Genomic DNA, 12193 nt, shown 5'->3' with positions numbered 1-12193 from the left:
TTTGAGTAATCTACTTAGAGTCCTTTGAAGGGAGGACAGAAACCCAGGGAATGTTAGCCTTTTTAAGTCTCAGTTTTGTGATTTATAAAATGGAATTAATATCTTCTTCATGGGGTTCTTGGATAATTAAATGAGATATACAAACACAGTGCCTAACATACACAGGCCCTCAATAATGGTGAATTATTACTATTACTGCAGTCATGTGATGTCTGTTGATGGAATTATAACCTGTTTGGCCTCAATCAGTACTCTAAGGAAAGGTAAATCTGCTAACTTGGTGGGTTAAATGAAGCATGTTGCTTTGAAAGGTCATTTGTAGAAGGTAAGCACAGGGTGTACTCAATGAAGTGTGACTATGGGACGCCAAGAAAAATTGGGGTTTGAAGTAACAGCCCCCTTTATCCAAGCATAAAACAGAGTCTGACGCCAGCAGTGCTTTCTAAATGGCTATGAATGGAACAACCTACCAGGAAAATTTTCCATCTAGAGTACTGGTAATTAACCCAAATGAGACTAAACTGCTGGAAAATCCAAGAGCAATGGAAAATCAAAAGGGTGTCCCGAATTGAATGGGTTAAGGCTGTGTTGTACTTTAATTCAGAAACAAGTTTTGGTGGTTGGAAAAAGTTAAAGTAATTTAATTCTACAGTGAACTGTTAGATTAAATTTATTGTCGGGGGGAATCTCATTCTTTAGTGAATCTAGTGTAATTCTAGACTGAGGGTCTAGATTTTGATCAACTATTACTATCTGATCCCAATCAAACTCCCTTAGTACAAGGTAGACCTTGAGAAACCCAGAATAAATTTTTAAAATACCCAAGAAACAATATTTTTTGACTGTATAAGATTTGGGGTCTTGTTTTTATTGGCCCTTTTATCTTTGCTCCTGCCATTTATCATGGTGGTTCCCTTTATGTGTTAAAGTTTGCAACCTACAACCTAATAGCTAGAATTTTAGAATTACTCAGTTAAATTCAGGCAATATTTATTGAGTACCTGTTGGGTACCAGGCAGTGTGCTAAATGCTGGAAATATAGAGACAAATAAGACATTGTTCTTGGCCTCAAGGTATTCGTAGCCTTGTCAGGTTTTATCAATAATGATGATGATAATTATAGCTAACATTTGTAGAGCACTTACAGTTTTCTCCAACTGTTTAAGTGCTTTATATGTGTTAACTCACTTAATCCTCACAAGGACTTTGGTGCAGGTGCTATTATTATTTTGTTTTACAAATGAAGACCATGAGGCACAAAAATTCAAGTACCTTGCCTGAAGTGGGATAGAGGCAGGAATTTGAATGTAGGCTCTCTGGTTCTACTATCCTAGGCAGCCCCTGAGTAACTTATGCTTTGGTCAGAGTTTAGCTTACTAAAATTATGATTTTTAAAAGCCTATTTTTCTTTAAACCTTTAAAACACAACAAAAAGATAATAAATCCAGTAAAATAAAACAAGGTATTCCAGTCCCATCCTGATGTATCCCCCCTACCCACCCCCCGCCCCCAACCCCGAGACTAGAGTCATATTCTCTGCAGAGCCAGTAGCTTTTGTGGCAGAATAGTGTTAGATACTATTAGCTATGTTAGAAATTTGATTACATATGAAATTGTTCTGTTGGATTACTGATACTGCTCTTCAGTGACAAAGATCTAAAAGATCGATTTTTAATGGGTCATGGAGTTTCCAGTTTAACTCTAACTTTATTAAATCCTTAAGGTATTCTTCTAATTAAAAAGATTTTCCATCTCTCTTCCACTTATGCTTTGAGCCACCAGCTTGTTTCCCCTCTGTCATACACAGCAGCATTCACTTACCAGCTTCGATATATGCTTCTGTGCCAAACTGTGATGACATCAATGTTGTCTAAACTTTCTGTGATGTGTACCTAATTAGATCCTGATCCCTCAGCCAGGCTTCATTTGTAATCCTTCTGTAATCACATGTTCAGTAGGGACGATAGATTACCAGCACCTAGTTCCTAACGTTGCCTTGCTCCTCCTCCTGCTGTTGCCATGAACACCCCACCAGGCCTCTGCTTCCTTTTGCCCACTTCCCTAGTATTTCTTACCCCCTTTCTTTTGTTTTCTCTGTTCAAAACCCCCAATCTCACTGCATTATGGCGCCTTGTTCCCCCCCCCCGCTTTTTTTTAAGTACTTAGAGTACTTTGTCAAATAGTTTTATTTTCATTTTTTAAAAAGCAGATAAAAAAATAGGTGAATCAAAAAATACTTTTCTCTCCTTTATTTTTCTTCAAATCTGATATTAACCTGCCTCAGTGGAGTGGGTGGGTATTCCTGGGGCTCAACTGTATTTATAATGTTTTATTCCTTAAACTGGATAATAGGTACATGGATGTTTGTTTTCTTTTATACTGTTTACGTCTGAAATATTTTGTAATAACACATTTTTTCTACATTGCTCTTGTCTGAATCTCTTGATTTTTTTGTAGGGGTAAGAAAAGATGCAGCATTAGCCCTTAATAGACAGATACATGAAGATGTGTGACTGAGTGTGTGCAGTCAGTATTACTCAAAGATTTGGTGCCCTTCATGTGCCAGACAATGTTCCAGGCACGGAGGACACAGTGTCACCAGGATAGTGTCCCAGCCTTCGTGCATTCTATAAGTGGGGAGCAGACTAAGCAAATAAATATGAAATATAATATCAGATACTGGTAAGTGCTACATATAGTATAGAAAGAGGACCTTTGACTGGGGCAGGGAGGGAGCTGTTTTTGATGGGATGGTGAGGGAAGGCCGCATAAGGGGTGACATTTGAGCAGAGACCTGAATGAAGTGGAGGACTAAGAAACACGAAAATCGAGAGAAGAGTGGTCCACAAGTGGGAACAGAGAGAGCAAAGATCCTTAGGCAGGAGTATGTTTGGCATATTCAAGGAACAGCAAGAAGCATCTAGAGAAAAGTAAGCCAGGAGTGGTGGGGGATGAAGTCACAAAGATCCGCAGGGGTCAGTAAGGCCTTGCAGGTCATGGTGAGAGGTTTTTACTCTAAGTGCGATGGGGAGTTTTTGAGCAGGGGAGTGACAGAATCTTAGTGAACTTGAAAAGATTACTCTGGGTATTCTGCAAAGAATTTATCGTAGAGAGTGAGGGTAAGGCAGAGAGACCAGTTAGTAAGCTGTTGTTGCAGTTCAGGTGAGAGATGATAGTGGCTGGGACCAAGGGGGTCAGTGTGGGTGGTGAGAGAAGATCAAATTCTAGATATTTTTCAGAGGATTAGAAGTGAGGAAAAAGTTAAGGATGAAGCCTAGGTTTTTGGCTTGAGCAACTGATTTTGGTGAATGTTGATACATCCCTTCCCCTACTAAAGGAGGAACAGATTGAGGGAAAGAAAGTTTCATATCCTTGGTAGACAGCCTGGTGGAGATGTCAGGTAGGCAGTTGGATATATAAATCTGGCATTCAAAGGAGTGATCTGGATGGAGATGCAGGTAGGGATGTTGGATGTATAAATGATATTTAAAACTTTGAGACTAAATGAGATAATTACTCAAGTGAGTAAGTGTCCATAGAGAACAGAAGAGATCCAAGACGAAGAGCAAGAGTACTCTGTCTTCTAGAGGTCGGGGGAATGAGAGGAACTAGCAAGGGAGCTTGAGATGGAGTGGCCGTTAAGGAGAGAAACCAGGGAAGTGTGGTGTAAGCCAAGTGAAGACTGTTTCAGGAGAGAAGTAATCGAAAATTGAGTAAGATGAGGGCTAAGAATTGATCTTGGAATTTATCCAAATAAGAGGTCATTGGAGATCTTCATAAAAGTAGTTTCATTGGATATGACTAGTTTGGAACATATTGAATAGAACAGGAAGGATGAGGAAGTAGAGACAGTGAATGGAGACAGTTCCGTTAAGGGTTTTGCTATAAAGAACAGTAGAGAAATGGAAAGATAACAGGAAAGAGAGAGGGACTCTGGAGAGCTTTTTCGGTTTTAAAGATGGGAAATATTTGGTGCTTTGAATGTGGTGATGAGAATTATCCAGTCGAGAAGGAGAGCCAAGTGATGGAGGGGGCAGTCTTATTACATAAAACTCTGTGGGCCTTCTCTAAACCCTGTGGAGGTCAGGGAAGGGTAGTTTTCCCAGGAGGAAGCATCAAACATTATATGAAAGATGAAAGATTGGAAACAATTGTGAAATGTCTAACCCAGAGGAAATGAAATACACTGGATATCTAACAATTATGGTGATATAAAATAGAACTACAATTTACCCACTAAAAATCGTTATAAGGTTCCACGTTGATTGATATGCAAAGATTTTCAGACTTAAGTGCAAAAAAAGGTATTTTTTGTGGAAAAAAAGTATGTAATAAACACTTCAGTAGAGAAAAATGTCTGAAAGGTGGGATTTTATTGGTGATTTTTAATTTCTTCATTAGATTCTAATTGTTTTCCAAATTACTTCATCATGTTTTCTGTACAGTGAGCATATATTACCTGTATCTTTTAAAAAGTTATTCTGTGAATGTCAGTGAGCTAAACCCATTTATATCGATCATAAAATATTTCTGTATTTTGACTTTTTAAGCTATTTTATTTCATGTTCTCTGCTAATTTTTGCTGTCCTCTTCCTACCATCTTTTGGCTAAATCTAATAGTCCTTCTGTTTGAAAGTTATACATTCTATATTTATTCTTTTGGTAGTTGTCCTTAACTCTTAATTTGATAATATATATACTGTTGTTTGTTCCTATTGAAAATCTTTCCCTATTTTAAACCTTTAAATGTATGTATTCCCCACACACACTTCAAAAAATACTAGTATCTTAGAAGTTTTCATCTTCCTCTCTATACCCTCCAGCTCCTACACCCCCACTACCGGGCCCCCTCCAAAGTGCTTTGATTTTTAAAGAATTTTAGTTCTGGAATTGCTATGGATTTACTTTTGGTTTTATACCTTATTTAGACAGTAATAAACTTGATAAGTTGTTTACTTACCCTTCCCATTTTTATAGTGTATTCCAGAATATGTATTTCTTATTTTTAAGTTTGAATTTTTTTTTCTCATACCTTTGAACCTATCACTCCGTTGACTTCTTAGAACCAGTGTTGCTTTTGAGAATTCTGGAGTCAACCTGATTCTTGTTTTTCCTTTATAAGTGATTTACTTTTCTGCTAAACTTTAGGAATTTTTTTCTTTTTGTTGTTCTTTCATTTCATTATACTGTGACTAGTTATAAAATATCCCCCCTCTTCTTTTCCCTTTTTATGGGTTTTTTTCAGTCCGAGGTCTTACATCTTTTTCTAAATTTGGGAACCCTCAGTTTTTTCTTGTTCAAATATTTTCTCCTTCTGTTTTTTCCTCCTCCCTTTCCTCTGGGCCTCATTACATAGATATGTTGATGCTTCCACTTCTGTCCTCTACCTCTTGATGTTTCTTATTTTCCATCCTTTTTTTCCCTTCCTAATATATTCTAGGAGAGTTTCTTAACCTGATCTTTGGCTCTTCAGCCCAGCTACTGGGTTCTTTATTATCTTGGCTCTTAATTTTTCATACCATTAACTCTAGTTCTTATTTTAAAACTTCCTGTTCTTACTGCATGTTTCCAGTTATGGTCCCTCTTTGAAGATATTCACTAATTTATTCTTTTCCATACTGATCCATTAGCTTGATTTTGGCTGATATAGGTGCTTTAATTTTGTTTTTCTCTATAGCAGTTGTGCCCCTAAGATGAGCTCATCTGTCTTCTCTATGAATCCATTTTTTCTGGCTCTTTAACCATGTCATCTGTTGATGGATCCCTGGACTCCCAAGCAAAAACAGAGGCACTGGCTCGTGCTTCTGAGAGCTTTCTCTGACGATAGTCCTCACCTTACTCTGGCTGGGAAGGAGGGTAGGAAGAGGAAGATACACTTAGGGCTTTGCAGTTGCTTGTACCTATATTTAACTGTTCCTCAACCCAGCCCACTTGAGCATACCACCCTAATACTGCTGGTAGAGCCAACTGGGCAGGAGAGTGGTATGAGCAGTGGGGGCCAAGAAAGCATGAGCAACATAGAGAAAGAAACACAGGTGAAGAAACCTCCCTCTTCCTGGTCTCCTCCATGCTACCTGCTCAGAGCCTAGCATGGGCCTCTCCTCCCAGCTGAAACCTGGCTGCTCTATGTTGCCTGAGGTTTTTCTCACAGCTTTTATGTTAGTGTGACAGTTTTATTAACCTGTCTCTGGGATCTCCAAGATTCTGTTGGGAGCCCACTCTAGTTTGACATCTTGTCAGAACCATGTATATAACATTATAAAAAAATCATTAAAGAGAGCTTGTAAAAAAAAAAAATAGGGATGGAAGTATATACACATTATCTGCTTTATTTAATGCTCTTTCTTACAGCAAGAAGCAGTTTGATATTCTAGAAACAATGATACATTTCACTTTTGGTGTTTTCATTTGAATACTTATGTTGAGCATTGGATTTTATTATTTAAACCAGTCAAGAAATAATTGAGTATCATCCATTTATTGGGGACCGTTTTCAGCTTTGGGAATACAGCAGTAAACAAAGAAAATGAGAATCCTTGCCTTCACAGAGCTGTCCTTCTAGTGGAATAGAAGACAATAAATAAGTTAAAACATAAAATATGTACTATTTCTTAGATAATGAGTTGGATTTAACCTGGGTTGTTGTTTAGCCAAGCAAATAAGATGGAGAGGGGCCAGGGAGTTGAGGGTCTAATTAAAATGATTGACAATGGAATGAAGTAGAGCTAGATTAGGAGGGGAAAGAGGACAAGTAAGGGTGATGGAAACAACAGATTGAAAGTAAGGCAAAGGATTGTTGGAATTGGGGTACTAGCAGGAGTGTCCTAAAAAAAAAATAAAAAATAGGAGATGGTGGTTGGAGAGTAGATGTTCAGAATGAGATAATGAGGGATGGCAGTAATTGTGAATGACGAGGTCAAGGGAGTGACCGTGGAAGAAAGTGACTAAGTTAGGATGGAAAATAAACATTAAATGGAAGAGAGACTTCCATTTGTGCCCATGTGGAGTAACAGGGACCAGATTTACCCTCCTTCCTTAAACAAGCAGAAAGCTGTACAAAGTATATTGAAATAGTGGTTTTCGGACGTTGGACAGCAGGCAGTGCAGGAAAATGATCCTTGAGATAAGGTGAGCCCTTATGATTGCCCCAGCTCTCTACCTGGATGGAGGTTGCGGTACAAGGAGGGGCAACCTAAACAGACCCTGGCAGTCTCCCTGAGTTGAGGAGGCGGAGTTGAGAATTCAGGGAGTTGAAAGAGACTGGAATTCAGAGAATATCGAAGAAGAGAGAGCTCCACAGATCTCCTGAGCCTTCAGCAGAGTGCTATTGAATGCATGCGTGAGAGGAAACCACTTGAGGCTGGCAAAAAATAAGGGATGGCCTTGGAGTCCTGGGCTTCTTGTGAGCGGCGTAAAGGGCATGATGAAATTAGTCGACGATCCCAAGACAGACATTGGTGGAGGGGCTGCAGGTATTGAAGGGGAGACCGGGGAGTGGTCTTGCCAGAAACACAAAGAGTTCTGGGGCTCCCACTTGACCTTGATGATGGAGGAGGCCTTCAGGGGGATTGTTTTACTCCTAGGATTGCAATTCCCTCTTGACTTCTGCTACTTCACTTGACTCCTGCCCATGGAGGCACGGAGTCCTACAGAGAGTTGGACTCACCACTGCTAATCATCTAAGAATCATGTTTACGTGCTCCTTTTTCTATGGCCTTTTCCCCCTAGAAGAATACACCTCTAATTTATGGTTTCAAGACAGGATTCATGTAACAAAATGTGTTTTCCAGCAAATTTATGAGAAAATATTGGTTCCTTTAAGTAAGAATTGTTTCTACTGTTCATGTATATAAATAGTAATTTTGGCCTAAAGATAGTTGCCCAAGATTAGATAAATTCCTAGTAAAGGAAACTTTCCAAAGCCAAGTTAGAACTCCTTAGAGTTGAAGAGAGAATTCTATTCATGTGTGTTCCCAGACCCAAAGACATAGAAGGCGCTCAGTAAATATTTGTTGAATGAATGTGTTTTGGAGTGAAATGTGGCATTCTGAGTGATTGAAGATTTCATGTGAATCTTATCATGGGTACTGAGGCAGCCAAGATTCTAACTTTTCCACATATAAATAGACCTGTTAAACTGCAGTTTCTACCATGTCAGCTGGGCATGATGATTTGGAACTTTTCTTATTGGTTGTGGTTGTTGATTTTTAAATTCTTACATTAGGAATGATGGGGATGAGTGCATAACTGCATACATGTCAGGCTAGGGACTTAAGGTGAGAGAAGAGCTCTTTCAAGAGACCCATGTCTTAAAATTTATAGATAATTTCATTTATATTTTGAATAAGTAATACATTCACATTTTTCAAAATTGAAAAGGCTCAAAGCAATAAAGTAGCTTCCTCCCATTCCTGACTACAAGTTGCCCTGCCATTCAGTTCTCCTCCCTAGAAGCAACCACCATATGACATCTTAAAAAGATGAGATGACCTTTTAGATTATGCATCAGGTTAGAAAATAATAGTATAATAATCGTAGGAGGTGCTTAGTAAGTTTAGTGATTACTGTATACCAAGCATCATGCTGAATATTTGTATATAATTTAATACATTGTCTTCTGTGTTCACACCTCTGTCTCCTCCCCTGCCTTGCCCCTTGTGGGCTAATGACCTTGCTTCTTTGTTTTCTGCAAACCATCTTCTCCCTCTCTCCTGTTACGGCTGGTATCCTTCTGTTATGATCTGGATTCAGTGGTGTGTTGGAACTGGCTCTTACTGGCTGGAAAGACCAATTGTACTCATCTCTTCCCAACTCTGTGTTCAGTGACATCATGTTAGTAATTTGGAATCAGTTGTGGTAGGGATATTCATACCCTGGAAACTAGCGAATGCTACGTGCCAGGGCTGTTTTCCCCAGAGAGCTGGTGGTTATACATGTAGGTATCCGCACCCCACGTCTGGATCCTCTCCCCTCTTACCTTTTAGTTGGTTCACTAAATAAGAAAGTTAACTGATATATGGAATTTAACAAATTATATACCTATCTTAAATATATTATTTTGAAAAAAGCATTTGCAACCCTTTGACAAACTTAAAACTTTTGATTATGAAAATGTTCAAAAATACAGAGAAGTTAAAAACTGGTATAATGAATATTCATATACCTATCTCCTAGATTTGATAGTTCTTAATGTTTTTTTTAACCATTTCAAAGTATATTGCCGACATCATGACAGTTGACCCTGAAATGTTCAGCATTATTTCTCCTACATCATCCTTATTCCATTATCACTAAGAAATTTATTGTTCCCCAGAATCATTTACTACCCAGTCTATATTCGGATTTTCTAATTGTTATTTTCCCCAAATGTCATTTACAATTGTTTTTTTTCTAACATGGATTCAGTCAAGGTTTGTGCATTGCATTTGGTTGTTATGTCTCTTTTAAGCTAGAATAATCCCCCCCCTCAGTTTTTTCATGACATTGAGTGTTTTCTACTCTTTATGTTTCGAACGTATATACAGAAGTAGTAAAAATAGGCAATTAACCCGAATATATTCATTGGTTCAGTAATTATCAACATTTTGCCATATTTGCTTCACTTATCTTTTTTCTTTGCTTTTCTTCTATTTTAAAAACAAATTCAAGACATGTCATTTTACCCCTTTGAACTCTTAAAAAAAACAAACATTCTTATATAACCAAACTGGTATCATAATGATACCAAACAGAATTAATAATTGTATTGACTTTTTAAAGAAACCAAGCTAGTTCTTTGGTAGAGTATTCTACATTTTGGGTTTCTATGATTGTTTTCTCATTATTATCATTTAATTTCTCTGATCTCCTGTATTACCTATACACTGGAAATTAGATCCAAGTTCTTAATTAAACACTTTTGGCAAGAATACTTTATAGAAGATGAACTGTACTTCACAGCACATCACATCAGGTGGAACACAGTCTGGTTGTTCACTGTTAATAATGTTGAATCACTTGATTAAGGTGGCAACTATCAATTGTCTCCACTGTAAAGATGTTTCCCCCCTTCCACGGCTTATCACAGTAATTCATGGAGTGATGCTTTGGTACCACATGAAAATTATTTTCTCCGTCAACCTTTCCTCTAATGTTTAGCAGCCATTTATGTTCTTTGCCTGAATCAATTTTCAACAGGCACTCGAAAATAGTATTGCTTTTTCTTTGAATGTGGGCTGATTTGTGTTCCCTGTAATGGTTGAAGGAGACCGTCTAACATCTATATTATATCTTCTCTCAATTCTCTAAATTTCAATTTTCTTTTTAAGTGGAATAAACCGTACAAAGGATTTTTGAACAAACAATACAAAGTGTAGAATCATTAAAGATTTTTTTCCTCACTTTTCGTGATTCTCTTGCCCACTCCTAATTCAGTATAAGTTTTTGAGGTGTTTTTTTGGTTTGTTTTTTAATTGGAGTATAGTTGCTTTACACTGCTGTGTCAGCTTCTGCTGTACAGCAAAGTGAGTCAGCCATATGTATACATATATCCCCTCTTTTTTGGATTTCCTTCCCATTTAGGTCACCACAGAACACCGAGTAGAGTTCCCTGTGCTATACAGTAGGTTCTCATTTGTTACCTGTTTTATACATAGTAGCATATGTATGTCAATCCCAATCCCCAATTCATCCCGTCCCCCCCCTTTCCCCCTTGGTATCCATACGTTTGTTTTGAGGGATTTTTTTTTTTTTTTTTTAAAGCAACTTGCTTTTACTGATTCTTTCCAGAGGATTCATTCTTTCCAGAGGATTCATCATAGTTTCCATAGAAACAGGAATTTCTTTTTATTGTCATGAGTTTCTATAATATTTAAATTGCAGCATCAAGTGCAGATGTCATAAATAGGTTTGGGAACAAAAATAACCAATTCTTGTAAACATTCTGCTTACTCTATGCGAGTACAGTGTGCAGAGTAGTAGTTCTACTAGCCAGAAGCTTTCAGTGTGCTGCGGGCCTCAGTCGGTGTGTTTCACAGGGAGAATGAGTGTGTCAGTTAACCAGCAAGTTGCCACATGGAGGTCCCTTGAGAGAGTCTACCATGATATCATTTTACTTGTCTTTCGCACTAGGCTCCTAGTTCCTTGACAGTGAAGACTAGTCTTATTTGTATGTGTTTGTTTTAATCCCTCATGCTTAGTACAGTGCCTAGCATGTAGTGAGTGCTCAATAAAAATATTTGTTGAATGAATCCATGCCCAGCACCAGAGGAGACCATACTGACCTCAAGTCAATTCTGATCTTAAGCATAGTAATCGTCACAGTATTTTTGCAAACGTCGGGGTTGGCATGGTTGTTGTATATAATTTATTCTTTCACTGGCTTTTCCTCTTCATGTTCCCGCAGTCTTTGAGTCTTTCTCTGCTCTGTGCCAGCTTCCTTCAATTTATGGTGTATGGCAGGCTACCTGTGTTCATTATCATTCCAGTTTCCTGATCAAGATGCAAAAATGTGTAACAGTTCTGCTGCAATGGCGCTATGCACAAAGAGAGATGAGATTTCTAGGAGAATACAAAGTAGTTCCTTAGTTCTCTATTCTAGAGCTTAACCAATCCCAGGAACTGAAGTCTTCTGTTTCTTCACAGAGGAAATATGACAAAGGCAGTGGCTGTACAAGCTTCCTTCATGGGCCGCCCTCCCCACTGCCTCATCCAGTAAGCGGGAGCAACTACTTCTAGAGGTGAGAGGGGAGGGAGGACAATCTCCATAACCCATTTGAATCCACCCAGCTGCGAAGTTTTGGTTTTGAGAAACAGAGTGAACAATTTGTGGGGTTGCTATGCTGAAGAACTTTAAAACAAGCCTGCATAGGATTGAATGCTCAGGTGATGTAAATTACCCTTTTCATAGAAGCCCATAGCCTCTATTTTAAAACAAGCAGCTTGTAGCTGAATATTCCCAGTGATCCCAAGTTCCTGTTTCTATAGATATTAAAAGTATTATACATCTTCATCTGAGATGATTATTAGCTTCCCGAATCAGGAGAAAGTTCATCAAGAATATGATCATTATCGTTTATTGCATACTTGCTATGAGCCAGGTACTGTGTTAAATTCTAAACTTTTTCACTCAATTTTCATGGAAACTTGGGATTTTTATCTCTATTGCACAGATGATTAAAGTGAGAGGCCAAGAGAGGGTAAATGACTTGTCTTT

General features: G+C 38.2%; 1 protein-coding gene across 9 annotated transcripts in view; it reads left to right on the top strand.

Moving 5' to 3' along the window:
• The window catches only part of CNNM2 (cyclin and CBS domain divalent metal cation transport mediator 2), a 151794-nt gene that overhangs the window by 97348 nt on the left and 42253 nt on the right, over positions 1-12193 (top strand). For 3 of the 9 annotated variants that reach the window (XR_014253462.1, XR_014253463.1, XR_014253464.1), the window contains exon 2: positions 11623-11717. The exons of the other annotated variants lie outside the window; for them this stretch is intronic. The gene's annotated coding sequence lies outside the window, so the exon portion shown is untranslated. The remainder of the gene's footprint in view (positions 1-11622; positions 11718-12193) is intronic. 9 annotated transcript variants of the gene reach the window in all.

This window comes from Balaenoptera physalus (assembly GCF_965194825.1).
Source record: "Balaenoptera physalus genome assembly, chromosome: 14".
NCBI lineage: Eukaryota > Metazoa > Chordata > Mammalia > Artiodactyla > Balaenopteridae > Balaenoptera > Balaenoptera physalus.
The sequence above is the reverse complement of the archived record's forward strand: the minus strand, read 5'-3'. Positions and strand labels throughout refer to the sequence as shown.